Source organism: Arctopsyche grandis, chromosome 11 (genome assembly GCF_051622035.1).
Source record: "Arctopsyche grandis isolate Sample6627 chromosome 11, ASM5162203v2, whole genome shotgun sequence".
Classification (NCBI taxonomy): domain Eukaryota; kingdom Metazoa; phylum Arthropoda; class Insecta; order Trichoptera; family Hydropsychidae; genus Arctopsyche; species Arctopsyche grandis.
The window spans coordinates 11841910-11847909 of NC_135365.1; positions in this window are offsets into that span (position 1 = coordinate 11841910).

Sequence of the window (6000 nt, forward strand, 5' to 3'; positions counted from 1 at the left end):
ATTTTTCCCAATTGAACTATCTTAATGACTATGCCGTATTAGTAATTTTATAACATCCGTAACTTTATGAATCCTTTTGTATAATATAAAAGCAAACGTATATAATTAAAAATTAAATGCTGCTGTTTCACCACTGTTTCTTGCTGAGTAAATATTATGTAGCAAATTTTGTTTAAGTTTGATTTAATACTGTACAAAAAAATTTAAGAAATTGAATATGCTAAAAACCTCTCAATAGGCTGATGATTCCTTTCGACAAATCTACATCAGTAATAAAATTATATACAAAATAAATATTATATTATACAACAGGTTTAGTTAAAATGTATTAATTAATTAATTAAAACTTAGTTTTCGATACTGAAAAAGATTTAATTTTTTCATATGTTATGCAGATATTTCACGTACCATTACCATTAGAATAAATCCAGATGGTTTGATTTTAAATTTAAACATCACAAATAAACCATCGGTAGAATTAATTTCATCACGGTCACTCTTCAATAATCTGTCAATTTGCCAATGAATTGAAAATTTTCAATGATACTCATTAAAATTTAATGTTCGCAATGCGAAACAGTTCAAATACAAATAAAAATATATAAATATTTGATATCGGGCCAAAAATTCCAAATATTTTTCCTCAAGCTCGACTAGCACGTTAATCTACTAGCGAAAGATTAAAAAGAAAAATCGCACACAATCATCACAAGACATTTACAACACAAACAAACACGAACACGGCCATAAATCACCCACACACTGCAAAATTGACCCATCCGAAATTAAATCATTTCATACGATTAATTATTCACCGGCGGAGTAAATCGACCGTCTGGAATCCGTTCAAAAAATTTCCACCCAGATAAACTCAAGACCCTATTTTTTATTTAAATACAAACGATCAATCAACCTCGCACATTTTGACACCAGATACGTGTTGCAGAATCCAAACACTCACCTAACGTCAATTTCACGGCTAAATTGGTCATCGTAAAGCCATTTCAAGTACACACGAAACAAATTATCGATACGAAACGTAGTAGGTACCATAAATAGTTATATAGCATATGCATGATTTGTACGAATCGTTGTGGGTTTGCGGAAGAAAGGGGGTCGCACGGAAGGGGCCATTACATCTTATCTTCTAGGGGCGGTCTGCGGAATCTGTGGATTCATCCCTTAGCGCACATGTGTCGTGATCTGGTGGATAGGTATGTGTATGGGGTAAGTGAGCGTATTTTGAGATTTATGCGTGCACTGGTAGCAGTGTTATTATTGATATTGGGAAGCATTGGGCAGTCGGCTCACGGCCGCCCCACGTATCAAATCAGTTCGGGACAAAACTTGGGGCCCCATCGTGCTTCGGCCTTTTCCAATTTTGGCTGAGTTATGTGTTACGAATATTGACCGGGGGGGGCCCAACAATATCGCGACATTGCCGACTGTAATGGCACCCCCTCTTTCCCCTCCCCTCGATATGAATTGTATACAAACGAACTCTCGTTCTGATTTTACCCTTCGCCTGTATGTACCTAATGTGTGTGTAGGTATTGGAATATCTGAAGGGATGATCGTATGGAAATATAAAATAATAGTTCAAGTATTGTTTTGTATGAAAGGCTTTAAATATAATTAAAAAAGTAAATTGGGAAATATTTACATTAGATCTGATTTGAATTTAAATTGATACGTATTTCTTTCTAATAAAGTATAAACATATATCTATTGTATACACGTATCTACTTAATGTGCTTTTTTATTATTTTATAAGATATTATCCGTAAGATTGTCGTTCATTAATTTGACTGTTATAAATATGTGATGCATTGAATACGTAACAAATTTTTCATATTGTAAGATATCAATTATGTATACTTATTATTTTTAACGCCCTATAAGAGGTTTTTAATAAAACACAGAATTAAAAACTCACATATGTATATGTATACTACATATATTTATAAAGAAAATAATTATAATGAATCAAAATATAATACAAGTCGGAGCCAAGTCGGAATTGAATCCAAACTCACTCCAAAAAAGTCAATCAAATTACCATACTCATTGTCATACCTAATCAATCTAGAAATGAAAGAATGTAGATAATAATTTTGAAAGAAATACTATCACTTACAATTAACTGCAAAGATCGGAGAAAGACAAAGGAGAAGTTGAAAAAAAGTTGAAATAAGTTGAAAAAAAGTTTAAGTTGAAAAAAAGATTAAAATAGATATAGACAGTCAACAAGAGAATTGACAATTTTATAGAAAAAAATCAAATCATTGACCATCCTTCTACCGTGAAGTTTATTAATTTTTAAATAAAATAAAAGATAGTCATAGTTCAATGAAAAATGAATTTAAAAAATATATTTTAAAAACTTAGATTGGACTTTTAACAAGGAGATATGTAGAATGATTTTGAATAAAAAGGAAACTGTGGAATTTTTATCTAACTTACTCCTAAGAAGTGAACAAATTATTATAAGCTTTGAATTAAAATTGAAGCTAATTTTAATTTGAAATTATTGAGTAAATACTAAATATTTACTTAAATAAAAAACCATTCATAGATGTTTGACATTAAATTTGTATTCAAATTCATACAAAATTATATAGATTTGTAATCCATTAAAAATATTTGTTACTAAAAAAAATGTTATATTATTTGAAGCAATTTCTATATATTTATGAAGCATATTCTGATGACTATAAAAGTGGTCCAATCTTATTGTTGAATATCCACAAAATTATATGTACTATACATATGTATGTACATACATTCACTATTGTTTTTGTCATCATTATTTGAACAATTGTATCACAATTTGCGTCAAACTTTGAATACAAACTGATTTTTTACATTATTTTAAATGAAATACCAATTTTATACTATTTTTCATGAACAACCTTCATAATCAAATACAAAGTCATTCAAAAATAGCTTTTACCTATTATATTTTACTAGAATTTTAGTGAAATTGGATTGAAAGTCTCATCATATAAATAAAATAAATACATTACAACCATTTCCTACGCATATATGTATACTCAAAATATTTGGATAAAATTGTCAGCTATTGCAAAATGAACAACTCCTATCTACGTTTTTTGTACAGAGTCAAACATTCCATTGTTCAAAGTCTCAAAGCGTAACAGCATTTCTCAAAGACAAAAAATATAATTATTTCAAAAGGTACATCCCTCGATGGCTACCGTCTTAGGAAAGTCACGATCTGAAAATATTTTCAAGACGCTCGTTGCGTTCCAGGAACGTGGCGCGTTTCGGCGAATAAATCAGGAAACTTTTAGCGAACAACTCGATCCACCCAAACTACCCCAACCCCGTCAATATACACGCCCACCCCAAAACCCCCTTTACGGTTATTGTTTCGGACATCGGGGACACGTGTTGACCGGAGAGAGAGTGGGAGAGAGATACAGAGGGCCACAGAGGTCCACGTGTGGAACTCACCTCGACGATTCCAATTTAGAGATATGCTATGACCCCGAATGCTCTCACACTCTCATACCCATAGACCCCAACCCCCTTGACTTTATTGGACGAATTAGTGGGCTGCAACGACGCGCCGTTAGTTTTTATCAGGACGAAGGCTCATATCGCACCGACACTTCCAATTTCCCGCGCAACCGAATTCCAAACTTATTGGAAAACGTCGAATTTCGAAAAATAGGAAGGCATGGAAAAAAATGTAAAACAAGAGATACCTACCTCTGACAATGTTGTTCCAATACTAAAATTTGACAACCCCCTTACAAATAATTTTGAAATTTAAAAATCAGACATTCAAATATCGATTCAATTTATATATTGTGTATTCCCATTCATTGCCTATTGATAAGATTTAGAATAATAAGATCGATTATACAGTGTTAATTTATTAACATAACGGCTGTTGAGGATCTTCAATATATTATTCTAGTAATAAAGCGATTCAAAACAATAACTTGATTCACAAAATCATTCCAATGTTATCATTTCAAGAAGCATTTAATCATTATTAAAAACTTATCAATAGCTCCCAAAACATTACAATAGAAATGCATCGACTTAAATAAAGATCATTTTGCAGATAAATATTCATCGACAGATGTTTTAATTTGAATCTTTTAAAGTAAATAATCTAGAAAATTAATTTGTAGCGCAGTTCTTTGGACCGAACTTAAAACCCAAAATGTATTTATTTATTTTTTACATTGTATTTGTCACAGTTACATTACAGAATACTTTAACGCGTCTATAATTTTATGATTGCATCCGAACGTACACATGTATCTGTGCGATGGTCTTCTGACTGGTACCCGAGGCAATCCGACCCTGCCTTCGTTACGACACCACCAAGTAACTCCCACGTTTTAATCAAATTCAAAAAGGCAAGTGGAAGCCTTCGTATGTGAGCATTTATTCTGTCAACAAAGTCGTCCCGTTTTGGAGCGTGGATTTTTCGTCGGATTTTATGAACCGTCTTCGCGGGACGTGATTCCATGATTGAGTCGCATTTTCTACAAACCCAGCGTAGGTACCCAGAATAGGTACTGGGATGGTCCTCGGGTGTGCCGGGATAAGGGCGCCTTAACCGGAATTCAATTAGTGAGTGCGTGATCCGGCCCTTAAGGGCTTATCCGGCACGTGTGTGAGTGTGCGCGATCGAGCTCTTCGAGTGGCTTTGACCACTCGACCAAATCTACCACAATTGTACAATATATTATATGTAGGTATGTATTATTAAAAATAAATTTGTACTAAAATGTCCTTGATGTGTAGGTATATTAATGATGTATATTGGAAAGAAAAATTTATCAAGTGTATAAGCAGAATTTGTTTAAAATACGTAACAAAATGTATAGCATATTTAGATATCAATATTTACATACAACCATTCATCATCCACTGCTAGATAAAGACCTCTCCAATACGCTGCCATTCGTTTGTTTAGCGCAACTCTCATCCATTTCATCCCATAAATTGTTATTATATCATTCACTCATCTTACTAGCGATCGTCCTTTCACCATTTTATTCTCTCGGGTACCATTTCAGCACTTCTTTTATCCACATTTCGTCTATTCTTCTAGCTATGTAACCCACCCATTGCCATTTCAATCTCTGAATTCTCTCCACTATATCAACTATCCTTGTCATACTTCTCACCCACCTGTTCTCTCGGGTACCATTCCAGCACTTCTTTTATCCACATTTCGTCTATTCTTCTAGCTATGTAACCCACCCATTGCCATTTCAATCTCTTCATTCTGTCCACTATATCAACTACCCTTGTCATACTTCTCACCCACCTATTCCGTTTTATATTTCTCCTCATTATGCCGAACACACTGCGTCCATTTGTTATATACAGCATATTTAATAATCAAAAGTTGTCTCTACTTTTCAGATATAAGCACAAATGACCAAAATATAATTACATTAGATTTCCGACGTGATCGTCTTAGCATTAAAATGTAATTACAAACACCAATAATAAAAAGCTTGCAAAAAATCAAAATATGTGCGAAATAGATAATAGTCACTTGACCAGTTAGGATATAGAATAGACCTTAAACGTATTGTGAACATATGTACATATATTATATGTATATTAAAACATATTTAACTTATGAAGAATAATAAAAAAATAAATAAAAAGCAAAATCATTTAAAAAAATTTGACGAAAATATATTAGTTACATATATGTAATATTTCTTCCTTTTTGGATTTACCATATTACATATGTACTTTTGGGTAGATGTGAATGCGATATTTATCTTGAAATTAAAATAAAAAGATTTATTTATTGAAACGTTCAATTGACACGTATAATTAATGTAATAAAATAAAAACGAGTCTTTATATAAAATCAACAACAATAAATGTCACAAAGAAAAATTTAAATGGCGAGGAAAAAATTGGCATTAAGTTGTATTGCATATTGATTGAATAAACAAATTTATTTTATGTTGTATAAAAAAAATATGCAGC